The following is a 22,644-nucleotide window of genomic DNA, read 5'->3' as shown; positions in this document are numbered from 1 at the left end:
CTCTACCTTTCATTGGCTGTTTGCAAAAGACAAAAGAATAGGCCACGTGCCAAACCGCTGCAATGCTGCCTGGGATCTGTAGTTTGAGGTTATGTAAGTAATGCACTTGAACCATTCGCTTTATGGGTTGACAAAGACTGACCATTTTTACGTACTCCCCAAATTAGCCATTACTCCATTTCCTGTATATTTTTATCTTTTTCTTTTTTCTTTTTAAGAGATAGAAGAAAATTTGAAGCAATATAATGAAACTCTTAGAAACTCTTTGTTAAATCTGAGTTGTGGGTGATTTTCTGAGTGTTTAGAATATTTCATAATTTTTTAAAATAGTATAAGAGTAGAAGGAAATAGAGTAGGAGAGCAAATTTTCAATCATTTGATAATTTATTCATTCCACAAGTATTTATTGAGAACCTGATTTGGTCCCAGTGTGATTGTGGAAAAAGGTGTGGTAAGTCAGTCAGTTCTTAAGGAGCTTACATTCTGATGGAGGGAAACAGACAAGAAACATGCAAACAAACAAGATCAATTAAAATAGTGACTTATACTATGCAGGAAATAAAACAGGACGTGAGAAGGATCACTGGTTGATGACCAGGTTTGGTTCACTGTAACTTTGCTCCTGAGCTGGCTGTCTCCTGACTCGTGTGTCCAGCCCAAGGTGGGTTCAGGGTGTGTTTTAGCTCACTGTGGCCCTAGGATATGCAGGTCAGGTCTAGGATTTAGAGAAGAAGGTGAGTGGTCATGGATGCAACATTTTAACCACCTTAACCCTTTAAACATTATCACCTTGAAAAAAGAAATGTTTTCATTGAGCTCACCTATATGCACCTGCTTTACGGTTTATTTCAGAAAAGAAATAAAGCATCGAAGCACCATTTTTACAAAATGGTAACATTACTTAATTTTACTTAATTTCTGTATGAAATTTTACTTATTTCTGTATGAAATTTTAAAATAAAGTATAGCTATTTTTGTTTTAGGAAATTTACATCCTTGGGGGTATTTGGAGGCCTACTTGGGTATCACAAAATACCCCAGAATAACTGACAAATGGCCTGAAAATTTTGTTTTAAAAGTTGCTGCTATGAAAAATAGGGTGGCAAGTCCTCAAAAAATTAAACAGAATCACCATATGATCCAGCAATTCCATTTCTAGGTATATACCCAAAAGAACTGAAAGCAAGGACTTGAACAAGTATTTGTACACCCATGTTCATAGCATTATTATTCACAACAGCTAAAAGGTAGAAGCAGCCCAAGTGTCTGACAGAGGAAAAAACAAAATGTGATATAGTGTCACCTGCGTGGCTCAGTCATTTAAGCGTCTGCCTTTGGCTCAGGTCATGATCTCAGGGTCCTGAGATCAAGCCCTGCTTTGGGCTCCCTGCTCAGCAAGGAGCCTGCTTCTCCCACTCCCTCTGTACCTCTCCCGGCTTGTGCTCTCTCCCTGTCAAAAAAATAAATAAAATCTTTTTAAAAATAAAAAATAAAATGATGTAAAAACATATGTAATGCCTGGGAAATGTTCACACTCCATTTTTTGGTGAAGAAAAGGTTACAAGCCAGTATGTACTATGTCAAAATTCACTGAGCGCAAAGACTGTACATGTTACTGGGTCTAAGTTATATCTCAATTTAAGATGTAAAAAATATAAAATTTAAAATGTAAAATATGTATAGCACAATGCCAGTTTTATAAATACATGTTATGTAGATTTATAAAATACGAAAAAGCATATATACCAAAACAGACCACTTATCACTAGATAATGGGGTCACAGATGGTTTACATTTTATCCTTTTTACTCATCTATGTTTGCTAAGATGAACATATATTATTCTTGTAATTTAAAAAGGAGCAATAAGGGGCGCCTGGGTGGCACAGCGGTTAAGCATCTGCCTTCGGCTCAGGGCGTGATCCCGGTGTTATGGGATCGAGCCCCACGTCAGGCTCCTCCGCTATGAGCCTGCTTCTTCCTCTCCCACTCCCCCTGACTGTGTTCCCTCTCTTACTGGCTGTCTCTATCTCTGTCAAAAAAAATAAATAAAATCTTTAAAAAAAAAAAGGAGCAATAAAAAACAAGTCAGTAAAAACTGCAAAATGCCGAACAGCACACTGCTATTTACTGCCTTAATAGAGATGACAGTTCGGAGGGTTTGTTCTTCATTTGGTTTGGTTGGTTTGTTGCACACCCTACCGTGGCTGTGTAATTAACCAGTTCACTCATCCTGGGAAGCTAACATTGTGCTGTACAGTTGACAGAGAAGAATAAAATGAATGCTGCCATCACAGGGTGTCCCCTCTCACAGGTGTCTCAGCTACGATCCCTTCTGATTGGTAGGTGCAGTTGTTGTATCTTCGGAAAGACTCCTTGCTCACAGGAATCATAATGCAAGGTAAACAGCGCCGAACCCTGCTTCTTATTCCTAAATGATGTTTATACTTCAGAACTTCTTTTAAGGGTAAAGTATTGCACTTCTATATCCAAACTAAAGTCATGATCTAAAATACCAAATACCATAGGTCTGAATAAAAGCCAACTCTAAATTTCACCAAAAGACAATTCAAAAAAATAAAATAAGTTTGGGTTCATATATGTATATATTACATACAAATAGAGTGCCTATATTATATATAAATCATCAAATGCCTACATATAATACTTTCATTATTTAGTTATGTACAAAATGATCAAATGACTTCACAATATTTAACTTTTAAGATTTACTTTGACCTACATGTTTCAAATCAAATATTATGAATAATGTATTGTAAGTTTATAAGTACAAGGCATCTACCTTTTATTCTAAAGCATGATTTTGGGAAAAATTTTGCCTTATATCTAAACACATAATACTTCTTCAATTTGGGAATTCTACTTCAGTAATTCTCACTTTTAAAATCATTTTCATAAATTTTTTCTCTTTTTTAAGTTGTATATTATTTAGAAAAGTTTTCATTACTTATTTTAATAAATAAAAGCAGCCCTTACAGGGCATTGTTCAGAAAAAGCAATAATACAAGATAAGCAGATGTTTCAAGGAAAGTTGGAGTGCCACTTTCTTTTTTTTTAAGATTTTATTTATTTATGTGTCAGAGAGAAAGAGAGCACAAGTAGGGGGAGCAGCAGGTAGAGGGAGAAGGAGAAGCAGGTTCCCCACTGAGCAGGTAGCCCAATAAGGGGCTCGAGTCATGGGACTCCAGGACCCTGGAGTCATGACCTGAGCCGAAGGCAGACGCTTAACAACCGAGCCACCCAGGTGCCCCAACCACTTATTTTTTTCTATTCTTTCCTCAAAATAAACCTCCATTCCTGCCATGGCATCTCATTACAGGGTATGTTTTTTTTTTTTTTAAGATTTTATTTATTTATTTGACAGAGATAGAGACAGCCAGCGAGAGAGGGAACACAAGCAGGGGGAGTGGGAGAGGAAGAAGCAGGCTCATAGCAGAGGAGCCTGACGTGGGGCTCGATCCCAGAACGCCGGGATCACGCCCTGAGCCGAAGGCAGACGCTTAACCGCTGTGCCACCCAGGCGCCCCCACAGGGTATGGTTTTTAATGTTCACTGGGGAATTCCAATAAAAGTAACAAAAATCATGTTGGGACCTCTGGCTAATATTTGGAGAAATGATAAATGATAAAGCTAGAACCATTCCTCCTTATGCCAAAATAAATTACATATAATTAAATAACCCAGAAGCCATAGAAAAAATTAATAAACATGAGTATATAATTTTCTTTTTAAGTAGGTTCCACACCAAGCATGAAGCCCAACGTGAGACTTGAGCTCAGACCATGAGATCAAGACCCAAGCTGAGATCAAGAGTCAGACGCCTTGGGGCGCCTGGGTGGCACAGCGGTTAAGTGTCTGCCTCCGGCTCAGGGCGTGATCCCGGCATTACGGGATCGAGCCCCACATCGGGCTCTTCTGCTATGAGCCTGCTTCTTCCTCTCCCACTCCCCTGCTTGTGTTCCCTCTCTCGCTGGCTGTCTCTATCTCTGTCAAATAAATAAATAAAATCTTTAAAAAAAAAAAAAAAGAGTCAGACGCCTTAACCAACCAAGCCACCCAGGCCCCCCAACGTGAGTTTATCAATATTAAGTGCATCCGTGTGGCAAAAGACAAAAACAAAAAAACCCTAAAACGAAATCAGAAGGTTAATAATGTACTATGAGAACATGTTCAAAATTCCCATAATAGACAAAAGACTAACTTCCTTAATTTACAAAAAGTGTGGACAAACCAGTAAGAAAGAAATTAACAACTCTGTAGAAAATTGGGCCAAGAATATGGCTACTTTCAGAAATATAGATGCCAATACACATGGGAGTGCAACCTCATTTATGACTATGAAACTGCTAATCAAAAGAAAACAAATTGTTCACCTTTCAGAGAAGTATAATTTTCTGAAGTTTGAAAATACCCAACACTAGAGCACAAATGAGGAAGTAAACACCTTCATACCTTATTCGATAACACTGTAAATTGGCACAATTTAGCAACTTGGTAGTATTATTAACTTTTATAGAGCTGTATCTCCTTAAGCAGGCAACTTTGTCTCTATGAACTTACCCTGTGGATTTACACCAAAATATGTTCAAGGCGATGATTGCAACATTCTTTGCAAGAGAAAAAAATCAGAAACAACCAAAATGTCCCTCAATGGAACAGAGAAGATAGCAGTAGGTGAATAAATTATGGTATTTGCGGAATAAACTACTGTTACAGCCATTAAAAAGAGTGTAAGATAGCTCCTTCTGTGCAAGTATGGAAAGATCTTCAAGATGGATTATCAAATGAAAAATGAAGTTTGAGGAGAGGATTATGGCATTATCACTTTTGTGTACTTTTTAATAATACGTACATTCGCACCTATAATTTTTTCTTTAAAAGGCTGGTTTTTTTTTTTTTTTCCTTAGGGAGGGAGCTGGGTAGGTACAGAAGAGAGGCTTTTAGTATCAGCTTATACCTTTCTGAACTGTTGGTACCAAGTCAATGTAGTCATACCACCACTTGTTTTCTTGTTATGCTTTTTAGTATTCTAAAAGAGCTACTACCATTCGTTTTATTTACATACAGTCATTGAAAAAACCTTTAAAAAATACATACTGCAAAATATATATAGTAGGAATCACGTAGAACTTCTTAACATAGTTAAAGTTCTCTGCCCCTCAAGGCTCGCTGAGTCAGACACCCGACCCCAGAACAAACCAGATGAGAAAAAATACCCAATCTCCCCTGGCCCGAGGAGGCGTCGCCCACCCTGGGACTACAACTCCCACGAGGCATCGCGGGATTAGCGTGAAAGGGGCATGGCGGGAAGTCCCAGTTACGTCCCGCCTCCAGGAACCATCCTTCCGGAAGTGGTTTTGGTTTGTGTTTTGTTGTTTTTTTTGTTTTGTTTTGTTTTCATTATCAAATGCGGTAGTCTTTAAGTGGGAAGGAAAAAACAGCTAAAAGTCGGTGGAAACAAAAAGGAGAAAAGCTAGAAGTTTGGAGACTACAAGCCTCAGAAGCGCCGAGCGGGAACAGAAGTTAGGCAGCCTATAGGTGGGCTCCGCTCAGCGCCCAGAGTCGTGCTCAGATTGGCCGCTCTCCTGCCCCTCGCTTTTCCTTCCAGTCTCGCGCCAGATTTCTGTCGTGCTAAACAAAATCGGCACTTTTCCCTTGCAGTTTTTGGCAACCGGAGCTTTCAAGGCGCTAAACCCAAGTTCCAGAAACTGCCTTCAGCCGTTCGTCCCGATTTCCCTCAACGCAGGCCCCCGCCCCCTGCTCAGGCTGGGATCCTGGACACCACTTGTGCGCTGTGATAAAAAGGCCTTGATCTTACTTCGCTCCTAGCCCCCAACGCCTGCTCCTCCGACGCTCCTGCTCTGTTCCAGCGTGAGATCCAGTGGAAGGAAAACGGAGCCTGCCAGGACTTCAGCCTCCATGTTCGTCAGTGTCACCAATTTGTAAAAACAAACTACTAAAATCCCTCCCTGGCTGTGAGAGCAAAACAGCATTTTGACACCAGCCCAGGGTGTTAAAAAGAAGTCGTTTTGTTAAGTCAGACATAGAGTAGAATTTGTGAAAGATTCTTTAAAGGCTGTTGATACCTTAGCGCCTTTACTCTCCAGGAATTTAATTAAAGGATTTGTCAAAAAGAGTGACTAAAAATTCCTATCTCGAGGTAAAAAATAAAAATAAAAAACAGCTACTTAAACTATGGGAATAATGCCTCTGGGAAGATACACAAGAAACCCATTGCCTTCAGAGAGGGGGACTAGATGGCCCAAGTATAGGAATGGTAGGTAAACTTTATACTTTTATACCTGTGGAATTTTTACTGTGTGTGTATTTCCATTAAAAAAAAATTACTCATTTTAATGATCATAAAAAAGTAGTTAATATGCCATTTGTTAGTAAACAAAGAAGTCACCAAATTACTGGTTTGTGTCTATTACTATAACAGATTTATTTTAAACAATGAAATTCCTTAAAAAGTCACTTGATAATGTTTGCAAAGCAAGCACTTAAATATGTCCCTGACAGGGTGCCTGGCTGGCTCAGTCAGTGGAGCATGCAACTCTTGGTCTGGGTGTTGTGCATTTGAGCCCCGTGTTGGGTATAAAGATTACTTAAAAATAAAAAATCTTTTGGGGCACCTGGGTGGCTCATTTGGTTAAGGGTCTGCCTTTGGCTCAGTCCTGATCCCAGGGTCCTGGGATCAAGCCCCACATCGGGCTCACTGTGTAGTGGGGAGTCTGCTTCTCCCTCTCCCTCTGCCTGTTGCTCCCCCTGCTTGTGCTGTCAAATAAATAAATAAATAAAATCTTTAAATTTTTTTAAAAAATCTTTTAAATAAATAAGTCCCTGAAATTTCAACCTTTTTCACCCTTCTCAAATAGAATTGCAGTGGAGTATATTAGTAATACAGTAATCAAATCAGAGATGATGGTAATTTTAGGAAAATAGTGACTTAAGGGCATGAAACCGGACCAAATCATTTGTGAGGTTCCTGGCAATAAGATCTGTGATTCTCTGGTCCTGTCGAGTCCAGATTCACAGAACCTAGACAAATGATCCTCTAGTGTGGCTACATATTAAATCACTTGGTGAATATATATATATATTATATGTATATATGTGTATCTACATATATACATGTGTATATCTACATATATACATGTGTATATATGTATACTTACATATATGTCATACATACCAATACCAGGACCATCCGGTAGACTAATAATTAAAAAGGAGTTTCTGTGGCTGTGACATGAGTATTTTATAGTTTCTCTCAGTGATTCTAATGTGTATCAAGATATAACTGAGACCTAGGATATTAATCTGAGGATTATTACTCAGGAAAATTAGTGGAATAAAAACAAGAAACTTATTACTTTTTAAATTTTTTTTTTTTAAAGTAATCTCTACTCCTAAAGTGGGGTTGAACTCACAGCCTCAAGTTCAAGAGTTGCATACTCTACTTACTGAGCCAGCCCGGCATCCCAAAACCAAGAAATTTTATTTATTTATTTTTAAGATTTTATTTGAGAGTGAGAGAGAGAGAGAGAGAGGACACAAGTGGCAGGGAGGGGGAGAAGGAAAAGCAGACTCCATGTAGAGCAGGGAGCCCATGTGGAGCTCAATCCCAGGACCCTGGGATCATGACCTGAGCTGAAAGCAAATGCCCAACCAACTGAGCCACCCAGGCGTCTCCCAAAAACAAGAAGTTTTATTGAATATTTTCTATGTCTTAGGCCCCATCCTCTTTGGTAAATTCAGAGAATCCATTTGATTTTGTGGTAAATTCACAGATACCATATGATTCTATGAAAGCCCAAGCTGCCAAATGAATGTTTGCCAGAAGGAATTGAAATCTGAATATGGAGTAATACTCATGAGCATCTTCGTGGCTCAGCGCAAATTCTCTGACTGCATGGTATGTACCTAGCACTGTGAGAGACCTAAAAGGAATGTTTTAGTGGTTCCTCACAAGGAACTTGCACTGCAATTAAAGAGACAAGATTGAACTTGTGACCCACAGATAAATCAGGCCTACCAAATCGTGTTCCTAGATGTGAATTAGTTGTCAACATTTTAAAATTGGGAAAATTTACATAAAACTCCAGGCTTCTGTTTTCTTTTGAAATGTTGGAAAAATCTGACGATTTGGGGTCCCCCTGCTATTGCCAGTGGCATTTTCCTGGAGCTAAAGTGGGACGACCCCCCCCTTAGGTGGGGTCTGTGCTGTCCTGTCACAGTCTCCTGATTCCCTGTTGTTCTCTGACACCAAAGCCAAGTGTCAGTTGCCAGGCTTGATCACTTATATTTTCATCATAGAGCTAAGAGAAAAGTGAAATATTTCTTGATCCCTGTTTTTATCCAATGTAGAAAAACAAAAGACAGAGCAAGAAGGCCCTATGTTTCAAGAAAAACAAGAGGACATATTCCTTTGAGAAAATAGAGTGTAATACCAAGTTCTCTGCACTCACATCCTAGTCCCTATACACATCTGAGTTCATGATCCATGATCTACACTGATTAAAATATATATGGAGCATCTACCTAGATAAGAAGCAATATATTCAAGCATACGTAACTGGTGCAATGCATGTGGTCTAGTCAGACAGGGATTCAATTCCAAGCTACCATTTACCAACCATGATCTTATTGTAGGGGCCTGTGCCTTAGGTTGCCCTTGTCCATCTGTATAAGGGTCGTGGTACTAGCAAGTACCTCACTGGGTTGATCTGAGGAGTGAGTAAGGTAACATGAATTAACATGGTATTTGGTACCCAGTGACAGCTCCCTAAATGTCAGCTATTTTTATCCTGGTCAGGAAGTGCTTTTAGGGATGGGTTAAGAAATGGACAAAATGAGTTGTTGGGGAAGCTGGGGTGCAGAAGGGGTGAGCTGCCCAAACGGGAGGCTTATCCAGGTGGAGAGAAGGCAAGGTTGTATAGGCCTGAACAAAGGCTCAGGAGATGGTGACCAGGGCCTGGATAGTTAAGTCATACAGTTGCAAGACAACTCACTGAACTGCAGCAGTTTCCTCATGTTTTAATTTTAAAATCTGAATATTTTGCTGGCCCCTGCTTCATGATGTGCAATAGGTGATTGTAGCAGTCACTGTAGCGATTTGGGGGTTTTCTCCACCACCTACTTGGCAAGTATTACACAATTTCAAGAATTTAAACTTCTGAGTGTGTCGGAGTTTCATTAAAGATTTTTTAGCTCTTGCCGCAGGTTGCTTGTACTTGTTCACAGACACCAGCACTACCTCATGATGGCCACTAGAGGGACCAGAACCAAAGGAATCATCAAGCTTCTAGGGACTGTATTCACTTTAATAGATTCCTACTCAATATCCTGCATTAAAAACAACAACCCTTTTTTTGAAGCATATTTCTTATTCTATGCATTTTTAAATAGTTTTAAGAAATCCGTACTCCTCTTGAGGATAGAAAATTTAGAGTCCCCAGTACCCACCCACAAAAACAGCCACTTAATAATGTTAAGGTTCTTGTGTGTCCTCCAGATATTTGCAGTATAAACATATGTATTATTCTTTTATTTAAACCCATTATTCATCCCTTGACTACCACTCTGACTTCATCTCCTACCACTTTGCCCCTGTTATGCAGCCTGTATTCCAGATCTTCAAACTTGCCAACTTGTTTTAGCCTCAGGACCTTTGCACTCACTACCTTATTTATCTAAACCACTCTTTTCCCACTTCTTCCTCATTTGGGTGTCAGCTCATTTGTCACTTCTTCAGGCTTTTTGTGACACCCGTCAACTAACTCTCAACCCAAGTCAGTATCTGTTACCTTTATTTATGTGCTTGCATACCTACTCACTACTAAAATGTAATCTTTATGATAGCCAGAGCCTTGGCTGCCTTGTTAACTTCTATATCCCTAGTTTCTAGATCATATATTAGGAACTTAAAAGTATTTGTTAGCTGAATAAATGAAAAAGTATTATACATGCTATTCTGCAGCTTGTTTTTTCACTTAGTGTATCTTGTATAAGTTAAATTTTACTTTTTGTGGATAAGCTTTATTCTTTTCAGTTATATTATTAATTTTAATTTAATTTTTTAGGTTAGATATTCACATGGCTCAAAAATAAAACAATATAAAAAGGTATTCAGTGAAAAGTCTCACATCCACTTCTATCTACCATCTACCTAGTTCCCCCTCAACCACATAGTCATTTGTATTCGTTTACTATGTATCCTTCTTTATACAAATACATATATATTCTTATTCTTATTTTCTTCCCTTTTTACACAGAATAGTATATCCCATATTTTCATTCATTTAACCAAGCACAAACCCATAATTATATGGGTTTATAATTTATTTTATTTAATACTCTATTAATGGGCTTTCAATTTTTAATAATAATTTTTTTCAATTGTAATCAGTGTTGTAATAATTATTTTAATGCTCAGTAAATATACAGCAAATTAAATTCCTGGAAGTGGGATGACTAAATCAAAAGGTGTGTGTATATTGAATCATGAATGATCTTACCAGACCTCCCTCCAGGAAGATTGCCTCAATTTATACTCCCACCAACAGTGTGCAGGGGCACTAACCTCCACACTCTGACCCATGGTATGTATTGACTTAAAAATGTTTGCCAATCTGATGGCTGAAAAATGGTTGCTCACTGTTGTTTTGATTCTCATTTCTTTTTTTTTTTTTTTTTTAAAGATTTTATTTATTTATTTATTTGACAGGATAGAGACAGCCAGCTAGAGAGGGAACACAAGCAGGGGGAGTGGGAGAGGAAGAAGCAGGCTCATAGCAGAGGAGCCTGATGTGGGACTCGATCCCAGAACGCCGGGATCACGCCCTGAGCCAAAGGCAGACGCTTAACCGCTGTGCCACCCAGGCGCCCCCTCATTTCTTTAATTATAAATGAAGTTGAACACCTTTTCATATTTTAAAAATAGCTTTATTGATATATGTTTCATATGTCATATTATCCACCCATTTAAAGTATATTCGAGCAGGGAGCCTGTTTCTCCCTCTCCCTCTGCCCCATCCCCCGCTTGTGCATGCTCTCTCTCACTACCTCTATCTCAGATAAATAAATAAAATCTTAAAAAAAAAAAAGTGTATTTAGCATATTCACAACCATCACCATAGTCAATTTTAGAACATTTTCATCACCTCAAATAGAAACCTAAATCCCTTTTTTTTTTTTAAAGTAACCTCTATGCCCAGTGTGGAGCTCGAATTCATGACCCTGCGATCAAGAGTCGCATGCTCCACCGACTGAGCCAGCCAACCTGTATCCTTTAGCTGTCCCTCCCTCTTCCCCCTGTTGCCCCCAGTTCTAAGAACCCACTAATCTCCTTTCTGTCTCTGTACATTTGCCTTTTCTGGACATTGCATATAAATGGAAGCATATTTGTTTTTTTGTGACTGGCTTCTTCCACTTAACATAATGTTTTCAAGATTCCTCCATGCTATGGTATGTATAGTGTTTCATTCCTTTTTATGGTCAAATAATATTCCCTTGTATGGATATACATTTTTTTAATCCAGTTGTCATTGATGGACTTTTGTGTTGTTTCCACTGTCTATTTTTTTTAGCAACATAGAATTTTAGAGTAGTCAAGAACCTTAGAATTGTGAAGATAGACTACGTTTAGCAAATAGTCTCCTTAATTACTATAACTGAAGAGTCATTTCTGGTGGGTAAAACGTTAGGCTAGGAAACACAACACTAAAAATAGCGACTTTGCCACAGGAGGGTTCTGTGTGTAATTTTAATGTTTCTCTTCTTTGAGCCTTAGTTTGTATCTTAGCTCAGGCTGCCATAACGAGCTACCATACACTGGGTGGTTTAGACAACAGGAATTTATTTCTCAGTTCTGGAGGCTAAAATTAGTCTCAGATCAAAGCGATGGCCAATCTGGTTCCTTGGTGAAGAGCTTCTCTCTGGCTTGCAGGTGGCCACCTATTCACCGTCCTCACGTGGAAGAGAGAGGGAGCTCTGGTCTCTCTGTCTCTTAGAAGGCTTCCTCTGAGGATACTAATCCCATCCTGGGGGCTTCACCCTCAAGACCTCATCTAAATCTAATTACCTCCCAAAGGCCCCCATCTCCAAATTCCATCACACTGGGCAGGAGGGCTTCAGTGTGTGAAGGGGGTGGAGCACGACCATTTAGTCCAGAACAGGTTCCCAAGTGTGAATTCACTTCTACCTACACATCAACTAAGAAAGAGTGAAATAGCATCAAGCTCTTTAGATTTCTTAGAGAAATGCTTACCAAAAAAAGGAAGTGGAAGAAGCTAATAAAGAAATATGAGGGGCGCCTGGGTGGCACAGCGGTTAAGTGTCTGCCTTTGGCTCAGGGCGTGATCCCGGTGTTATGGGATCGAGCCCCACATCAGGCTCCTCCACTATGAGCCTGCTTCTTCCTCTCCCACTCCCCCTGCTTGTGTTCCCTCTCTCGCTGGCTGTCTCTATCTCTGTCGAATAAATAAATAAAATCTTAAAAAAAAAATATGATACCTTCTATAGAGTTCCTGTGGAGTATGTATCTGAATTATCAATCATGCCCTGATAAGTCTATCTGTGAGTTCTTATGACAGACTAAATTAAGCAGTTTGACTCACAAATTTATAATTTCTAAATAAGGTAATTTGTTATATTTATTTATTTAAAGATTTTATTTATTTATTTATTTATTTATTTATTTATTTGACAGAGAGAGAGAGACAGCCAGCGAGAGAGGGAACACAAGCAGGGGGGGTGGGAGGGGAAGAAGCAGACTCTCAACGGAGCAGGGAGCCCGATGCGGGGCTTGATCCCAGTACTCTGGGATCAGGCCTTGAGCTGAAGGCAGACACTTAACGACTGAACCACCCAGGCGCCCCTAAATAAGGTAATTTAAATGCAATAAGCATTCTCCTAGAAGCTAACCTATGAAATATCACAAAATGGGAACCACAGGCCCTGCCCACTATTATAGTATTTCTCAGCACTGGGATTTCGGATGACACGAGGTGAAGACTGTCTCATACAGTGTAGGACACTTAACATTCTGGGTGCTCCAAATTAATAAATGCCAATAGTGGTCTCCAGTTATTGTGACTATGGAAAATTCCCTCCTATAATTCCAAATGCTGCATGGGGGTGAGGCAGTACTGATGAAATCTCCTATTATTTATAAATGAGGAAACAGGTACAGAGACGTCACTGAGCCAGGTGATCTGACTTCTTCCAAGTGTTCTTTCATTGTTGCTCCTCACTCTCACTACTCAAGGTTAAAGGAGGAGCGGGTCTCCCTTGGAATCCTACCCTTACTTGCCCACATCTTTCTTTTCTATCCCTTTTTTTCTCATTTTGCAATACAATAGGCTGAAGAGTCCAATTCAACCATTTCATCCATTTATTTTAACACATATTCATTAGACACCTAATATGTTTCAGGCTCTGGGCTAGGGTTTAGAAATACAGTGATGAACAAAACAGACATGGCTGCCACCCTCGTGGGTAAAGTGAGGGAGATGAACAGTTTTAAAGTAGAATAAACACATATAGATAATTATTAACTGTGATAGTGCCAGAAATGAAAAGAACAAAGGAGAACGTAATTTAGAGCTGGGGCACCAGGCAATACCTCTGAGAGGAAGTAACATTTAAGATGATGCCTAAAGACCAACAGGAGTGAAGAGGAACACAGCTGAGCAAAGACCCCAAGTAGGAAGGTGCTGGGAAAGACCTGTGTGGAGAGAACACCATAATAATGAGCACAGAGTAGAGTTTAGAGACAATGCTGGAGGACTGAGAGGGATACAGGGTCTTGCTGGCCATAAGGAGGAGTCTGGATTTTATTCCAAAAGTAATAGGGAGCCATTAAAGATTTTTTTTTTTTTTAAGATTTTATTTATTTATTCGACAGAGATAGAGACAGCCAGCGAGAGAGGGAACACAAGCAGGGGGAGTGGGAGAGGAAGAAGCAGGCTCCTAGTGGAGGAGCCCGATGTGGGGCTCGATCCCAGAACGCCGGGATCACGCCCTGAGCCGAAGGCAGACGCTTTAAGGACTGCGCTACCCAGGCGTCCCGCCATTAAAGATTTTGAGCAGAAGATTAACATGACCTAATTTGTGTTTTAAATTTTTAAAGATCAGGGCACCTGGGTGGCTCTCTTTGTTAAGCAGGTGACTCCTAGTTTCAGCTCCGGTCATGATCTCAGGGTCCTGAGATGGGCCCGGCTCTAGCTCAGAGATCAAGGGGGGTCGGCTTGAGAATTCTCTCTCCCTCTCCTGCTTCCTCTCCCCCTGCTCATGCACACTCTGTCTCATAAATCAATCAATCAATCAATCTTTAAATTTTTCAAGATCAGGGGTGCCTGGCTGGCTCTTGATCTCAGGGTCATGTGTTCAAGCCCCACACTGGGTGTAGCAATTACTTAAATAAATAAATAAACTTCAAAAATAAATAAATTTTAAAAGATCACTGTAAAAGAGTGCATGATGTGAGATTCCATTTCACTGAAGTTCAAGAACAGGCAAAACTGATACAGGATTGTAAAAGTCAGGGGGAGTTCCTTATGGGGAGAGTGGTAGGACTGACTGTGAGGGGCATAAAGAAACTTCTGGGGTCACGGCTACACAGGTATATTCATTTATCAAAACTCATCAGAATATTAATATTTGTGCATTTCACTGTTTGTACATTTTACCTTGACTAAAAAGATAAAGATCATTCTGGCTGCTTAAGGGAAGTAGTTTGGTCAAGGATGAGTCCATTCCCTGGCCTCGGTCCTTAAATTCGGCCAGGAAAGAATTCAGAGCCAAACTCTTAAGCAAGCGTTTAATAGCGGTTTAAGGGAAGGTACACTCTGGAGATCAAAGAGCAGGCAGGCCCAGGGGGGTGGGGGGGTTTACTAAGAGGGGGTCAGGGTTGTCTTTCCTTTTTTTCAAAGCAATGTCTATGCCCAACCTGGGCTCAACATCACAACCCCCCCACCCCACCCCCACCCGCCCCCATATCAAGAGTCTCAAGCTCTACCATCTCAGCCAGCCAGGCACACTTCTTTTTATGTTTAAATAGGTTATGGGTCATAGCTAGGGCAGTGCCTGACCAAGTGGGCAGCCAGTCATCTAAGGGACTCCTTCTACTGGTTCAGAGGGTCAGTTTTGGGCCCTGTAAGATCCTTGTGGGAACTCTTCCGGTAGCCTTCCCCCCCACGGCACTGTGAAGGGGTCAAAACGACAATGTAAACATATGATAATGAAGCTATAGGTTCCTGTAGGGCAGTGGTCCTGGGGAAGACTGCACGCGTATCCCCTGGGCTCTGTCCCAGCTGTTGGGATCTTGGTTTCTGCCCTTTTACCAGTGGAATAGCACTTGCTCCCTCCTCATATCTAACTGCCTACTTTGTCAGTGTCAGCGTCCAAACTACATAAAATTGGCGTTATAGACAGTTTTTTAAACCTGAGGCCCAGAAAGATTAATAAATTTCTCCCAGGCCTCAAAGTACCCTTTAGTTCATTTAAGACTACTGTGCTCGAAAAGCAAAAAGGAGGAGAGGGAAGTCAACTAATAAATATGAAGAAATGCCTGCTACATAGTTCCTATGGAATATTTGCTCTAAATATCAGTTATGCCCTAATATCATATCTACTCTTGAGTTTTTATTGCAGGCTAAATCAAATATTTTGACTTCTAAACAGAGTATGTTAACTTAAATTCAATGAAAGCCTGCCTGGAAGGTAAGGGCTGGGCTTCCCGGCTCTCTACAAAAGTGCCCACTAGTGGGGCCTCACAGCATATTGGAATCAGCTGGGCAGCTTTACAAATATTAATGCCTGGATCCCCACCCCCACCCCAGAGATTCCAATGTAATTAGTCTGGGGTACGGCCTCAGCATTCAGATTTGTAACCACTGCAAGGCTGGAAGGTAGCCAAGGTTGGAAACCAATGCCTGCCCAGTTCCAACCAGATTCCATTCTTCTATCTTTAAAATGACTCCCATCAAAGATTGACTAGGCATTTTTGCATAATAAGGACCCTAGAAACTGCGGTTGCCTTCTATTGGATTATGTAAAGAAACTTTAAGATCTTACATTAAGATTTAGATTTTGGTACCTTCCCCATCCCCAAGTCTCAAACTGTTTTAGCACTGACCTGAAATCAGCCACCTCTCCAGCGCCCCACCCCCACTTTTGGAGCTCAAGGTAGAGAGGACATCTATTGTCTCTGGATAAAATCCTCCTGTGGTTCAGGGCCCCATTCCCCTTGGCAATGCACTGAGTTTGCTTTTTTTTTTTTTTTTTTTTTTTTTTTTATGTTGGTCACCGTACAGCGCATCCTTAGTTTTTGATATAGTGTTCCATGACTCATTGTTTGCGTATGACACTCAGTGCTCCATGCAATATGTGCCCTCCTTAATACCCATCACCGGCTGATCCCATTCCCCCACCCCCTCCCCTCTGAAGCCCTCAGTTTGTTTCCCAGAGTTCACAGTCTGTCGTGGTTCGTGTGTGTTTTCTGACTGACCCTCTTCCAGCTTGCTAGGTTAAAGTTTTTTATCTCCCTTATCCAGCTCTCTTAGGTCTAAGAAGAAAGGAATTAATGAGGGAAGAACAAACCTTTCCTCCTCCCTCCTTGTCACCCAGAAAGCTGGATGGCAGGGTAGGGGAATGGCAAATCCCAATGGGGGCAGTACAGAACAAATACATTCTAGCCTCAGGCAGAGCAAAACTACCTCCTTCCTTCCGGTGTGTGTGTGTGTGTGTGTGTGTGTGTGTGTGTGTGTGTGTTTAAGGTATATTAATGTTTGCCCCCACACTCCCCCCAAAAATCTCCCTCAACTCGTTCGGGATTTCTGAAATTGCCTTATTTCTACCATATATGCATAGTGTCATTGCAATACTCATTTGTGCCAGGTGAAACATCTCCAAGTCCCAATGTTTAATTTACAGAGTAAAGTGCTCTCTGTAAAACACATTCAACTGTGTACAGTACTTTTCTTCCTTGCGCAGTGTAGATGCACTGTTTGAGAATTTGTATTATAAAAAGGTGAGCTCCTGGGGCGCCTAGATGGCTCAGTTAGTTAAGTGTCTCCTTCGGCTCAGGTCATGATCTCGAGGTCCTGGGATGGAACCCTGAGTCGGGCTCCCTGCTCAGCGGGAGTCTGCTTCTCCTTCTCCCTCTGCCCCTCCCCCCAGCTTGTGCTCGCTCTCCCTTTCTCAAATAAATAAATAAAATCTTAAAAAAAAAATAAAATAAAATGGTGAGATCCTGTGACATAAGAATATTAAACATTCTTTTGAATATGTAAATCTGGAGATAATGCAAACTCCCTAAGTTAAAATATTCAAAAACTATGTGAATTTCAGAGCTGGGGAGCTAAGTCAATTGCAAATATTGTTGATACTTCAGCTGCTAAGCAGCAATCATTTCACTGCAGACCTTGGTCCAAATTAGTCTTGAAAAATGTGGTGTTTGAATTGATGTGACATCATCAGGAGCATAGCTGTTGTTTAAAACAAAATGATCCTGTGGTGGGATTTTCTGTGCATAAGTCCATTTCCCCCACTGAACTGTGAGTACCAGAAACTCAGGACCTGCCTCTCATGTCAGCATCCCCTTCCCCTGCTGAAGCACAGAACTTTTGTGAGGTGTTCAACAACTCTGTGTTGAATTTATAGTGCTTAGAGGAGAGTGGTTCATTTCACATGGTAATTTCTGGAGTAATGAGGTGTAAAAAGATGGCCTCTGGGAAATAAATGTAAGGGAGAATTATGAAGCAAGAATTGGACTGGTTACACTGCCTTCTCCAGGCGGAGGAACACTATCTCTGGCAGACCAAAGTCTCCTGTGCCCATTGAAAGGCCACTGTCTTCTTTACTATTACTTGCCTCACCCAGTGTTAAGGGAAGGGAGGACTGGAGGGAATAAAGATCATAATATACAGTCGCTGACTAGGATTAACTCATATTCTAGGGCAGAGGTCTTTAAACTGGAGTGCTAGAAGATTTGCCAGGAGATACATAAGTGCATATAATCTAAGAAAATTGTATTCTCGTACCCTCAATTATACCCTTTGGTAGCCTGATTCAGGCTATCCTTACCTGTTTCCCTTTCATGACAGCATTTCTCCTACATTATAAAGAAAAGTCACTGCCTACCTCTGTCCTGAATACTATTGCCCTGTAATAATGTCCCCAATGTGACAACTTCTAAAATGCCATACAAATGGACAATGCGAAATGGCCAAATTTAATGTTTAATCAAGATGCCATAAGCGCTCCTTAGCTTCCTGCCTTTCCCAGACTTAAACATATTTCCGTTAAGGTGGATCACTGATTTATAGATGGGGTGTACTGGCCTTGGGATGTTCTGAAATCAGTGTGGACAATGGGAGCAGTGACGATTCCCGTTTAACCTAATTTCTTTCATCCTTCAAATATTGTCCAAGAATGCACTGTTCGTGAAGGGAAGTCTGGGAAAAACAAAGAGAACTTCAGTTCTAGAATATTCTGGAATGATTGAAAGGCTTAAAATAGCTTTTATTATGAAATTAAGTTTGTTTTTTGTTTGGGGGGTTTTTTTAGAGAAGGAGAGAGAGGTGGGGGAAGGGGCAGAGAGCGAGAATCTTAAGGAGGCTCCACAGCCAGCACAGAGCCCCGGGTGGGGCTTGATCTCACAACCCTGAGATCAGGACCTGAGCCGAAATCTAGAGTCAGACCCTTAACCAACTGAGCCACCCAGGTGCCCCTGAATTTAAGTTTTAAAAATTCTCTTTGTCTTTTACAGCATTAATCCCCAGGATGTGTCATTACCTGAAAAGAAAATACAACTGAGTAGCTGAAGTAGTACAGGTTGGTAAGACTGATTCTTTTATTTATTTTAAAGATTTTATCTCTTCATTTGAGAGAGGGAGAGAGGGAGAGAGCACAAGTAGGGGGAGAGGCAAAAGGAGAAATAGTCTCCCTGCGACGTGGGGCTCCATCCCAGGACCTGGAGATCATGACCTGAGCCAAATGCAGATGCTTAACCATCTGAACCACCCAGGTGCCCCAGGCTGATTCTTTTAAATGTAACTAGAAAGTTTCCTTGAAGTACCAATTTGTTTTGAGTAAATACTCCACCCAATGTGGGGCTCAAACCCATGACTCAGAGATCAAGAGTCACATGCTTTACTGACTGAACCAGCCAGGTGCCCCTGGAGTACCAAAATTTTCAAGTTTTTGACACTGGATAAAATCCATATATGAACATTTTATGTAATTTATTTTAGGTTCTGTGTGGATTATTAAATACCATAGTTACTACATATTTTATTAAATCAAATAAACAATATCTCTTCCTTTACTACAAGCCATCTGTATGAGCTTCCTATGCTGCATAAAAAGTCACTGTGAACCACAAACTTCGTGGATCTAAAGAGCACACATTTATTATTGCAGTTTCCATGGGTCAGGGGTCCTGGCAGAGTTTAGCTGAATCTGCTACTCAGGGTCTCATCTGAGGCTTGGGCTCCTATTCCAAGCTCACTGACTGTTGGCAGAATTCAGTTTGGCGGTTGTAGGAGAGGTCCTAGCTTTCTTGCTGATGTCAGCTCCTCCTAAAGACCTCAGCAGCTCCCTGTCAGGTGGCCAGCTCACAAACTCCCTTACTACAGGAGAGCTTACTTCTTGGAAGCCAGCAGGAGAGTCTCTCCAGTGGGCTAAACAGGCTTATAGAAGATGACTTAATCAAGTGAGATCCCACTGTGTTCACAGGCCCCGCCCACACTGGGGGAGCGGGGAGTGGGGTGGGTAGGGATGATACCTACCGCAGGGCAGGAATATTAGGGGACATCTCAGAATATTCTGCCCACCCCACCATCTTCATCTCATTGCCATTTTTGAAATGTTTAAAATTTTCTGCCTTCTATTACCAAAAAAACAAAATTATATTTTAGTGGCTAGAGCAGCTGATTAATTTCTAGCATTACATCACTTCCTCTTTTTGCTAAAATACACAGGGAAAATGTGCTGATGTGTCCAGAAAAATTAATGGAATAATTTAGGATCCATCTTTATTAATGGAATTATTTCATAATCCTTATTTAACTACTCCTTAAAAACAATATCAGAGATCAATATGCACACATAGATTTGCTGAGAAATGCCACATCTTTATAAATAACATAATTTTAAGGGATTCCTGTGTGGCTCAGTCAGGTAAGCATCTGCTTGTGGCTCAGGTCCCAATAGGGGCCCTGGGATCAAGTGCTGCATGGGGCTAATTGCTCAGCGGGGAGCCTGCTTCTCCCTCTGCCCGCCCCTCCCCCTGCTCATGCTCTCTCTCTCTCTCTCTCTCTCTAACAAATAAATAAAAATAAAATCTAATAAATAACATAATTTTAGCTGTATATATTGCATTATTTAAATTAAGTAATAAAATTGTTTGATTAGGATCATGTTTTATCATTATAATAAAAAATAGATTAATTTATATTACATCAAAGTTGATTTGGTCTTATTTGGTTGCTTTTAATAACCTATTTAAATGCTAGATCCTTTGAAAATTTTTTTCTTGATCAAATTTATCATTTCATTTTTTTTTTTTAAGATTTTATTTATTTATTTGACAGAGATAGAGACAGCCAGCGAGAGAGGGAACACAAGCAGGGGGAGTGGGAGAGGAAGAAGCAGGCTCCTAGCGGAGGAGCCTGATGTGGGGCTTGATCCCAGAACACCGGGATCACTCCCTGAGCCGAAGGCAGACGCTTAACGACTGAGCCACCCAGGTACCCCAAATTTATCATTTCTGAATCAGCATCTGACTTAAACCCACAAATTTCAAGCGAGACTATCCTCTTCCAGAAAGTAATGTGCTTCCTAGAACAGGGTTTTGGCCACCTAGAAATTTTACCAGTTACCTGCAGATGATATTTAATCTTAATTTTCCTTTCATTAGAATATGGTAGATTAGCTGCAATTTTAATTATCTACCTTATTTCTTTTCTTTACCACTATCATCATAAATTTAAGTGATTTATTAATTTAATTATTTAGTGGACTTGAAATCCAACTAGTTTATATATATGTATTTTTTTAATTAATTTATTTATTTTAGAGGGGGAGAGGAAGAAGGAGAGAATCCTCAAGCAGACTCCCTGCTGAGTGGGGAGCCCGATGTGGGGCTTGATCCCAGGACCCTGAGAACTCAACCTGAGCTGAAACCAAGACCCAGAAGTTTAACTGACTGAGCCTTCTAGGTACCCCTACATATACATATTTTTAAGTAATCTCTACACCCAATGTGGGGCTCAAACTCAGACCACGAGATCAAGAGTCTCATGCTCTTCTGATTGAGCCAGCCAGGTGCCGCTAACTCGTTTATATTCTAATTATAATTCCAACAGATGCTGCTAGGAGTTAGTTGGACAATTAGGTAGTCTGGGCCAGTGTCCCCAACAAGAAAATATGGAGTCAGGACAGCGAAAATAAAACAGTATCCTGTTTTGCAGCTTAGACAGGACCGCACTAGCATTCTGCTTTGCAATCTTTGCAGAAATGACTTGTGCAAAACGTCCGAAAATAAGGCAATTAACCACAAAGCATTTGTCAATATCACGGGCAAGGGGCAGTTGAGACATAAGCCCCCAGATGTCAGCCAAAAGAAGACCATCAGCGCTTTGACATTAACCTAATAGGTAGACAGATATGTGACTAAAGCCCTGATTGGCAGGACTCAGTGCACCCTGATTGCTTAAGATAGTTCTGCAAAAGAGCTCATACAAACTCCTAAACTTAGAAACTCCAGAGGCAACCCTCTCAGGCCCCCCTCCCTCTCTGGAAGCTTTATACTATTGCTTAGTAAACTTTGCTTTGCTGCCCACCACTCTCCGCCTGGTCTATCTCTTCAATCTTGGAACTGGCCTGACCAAGAACGGCGGGCACTAAAGGCAGAGAAATCCTGTAACAGTGCTAGATTTCAAAATCCCACCTACTGCAAAAAGTTTTCTCAGGTACATTCTACAAATATTTACTGAATGCCTTCTATTTGAATGACAAGTGATATATTCCCCAAGTTCTCTGTGGTCAGGAATTAAGTATTTCTTGTCCATGTTCGCATCCTATTATGTATTGTTATATACTTGGTTGCTTTTTTTTTTTTTTTTAAATAGACTCCATGCCCAGGATGGAGCCCAACCCCCTTGAACTCATGACCCTGAGATCAAGACCTGAGTTGAGATCAAGAGTCAAACAGCTAACCAACTGAGTCACCCAGATGCCCTCCCACCGCTTTTCTTTAAGTAAGCTCTATGCCCAATGTGAGGCCTGAACTCAGGACCCCAAGATCAAAAGTCACATGCTCTACCACCTGAGACAGCCAGGCACTCTGTATCACATTATGTATATAGTAGATGCTTTGTAATATTGATGAAATGATTAATTGAAGACCTAATACAAAAATAACCTTAATATCCTTAAAAAGCTTATCACCAAATAGGTGAGATAATACAAATGCACAAAAAAAGTATTATAATGCTGGGTTTGTAAAATAAAAAATTTTGTACCAGTTTCTATAGAAAGAGAGAGAATATTAAAATGAAAATAAGTGAAGAAGTTTTTAAAGAGATTTTATTTATTTATTTGTCAGAGAGAGAGA

At 40.5% G+C, this 22,644-nt stretch overlaps 1 long non-coding RNA gene across 1 annotated transcript; it reads left to right on the top strand.

The window, feature by feature from the left end:
• The first annotated feature begins 4,954 nt into the window (after positions 1-4,954).
• LOC103667759 lies at positions 4,955-20,216 on the top strand. The gene is made up of 3 exons (XR_569852.2): positions 4,955-6,297; positions 7,814-7,938; positions 18,796-20,216. It is a non-coding gene; the product is annotated as an uncharacterized LOC103667759 (long non-coding RNA).
• The last annotated feature ends 2,428 nt before the right edge of the window (positions 20,217-22,644 follow it).

The sequence above is a fragment of the Ursus maritimus genome, unplaced genomic scaffold (assembly GCF_017311325.1).
Source record: "Ursus maritimus isolate PB19 unplaced genomic scaffold, ASM1731132v1 scaffold_7, whole genome shotgun sequence".
Lineage (NCBI taxonomy): Eukaryota > Metazoa > Chordata > Mammalia > Carnivora > Ursidae > Ursus > Ursus maritimus.
The sequence above is the reverse complement of the archived record's forward strand: the minus strand, read 5'-3'. Positions and strand labels throughout refer to the sequence as shown.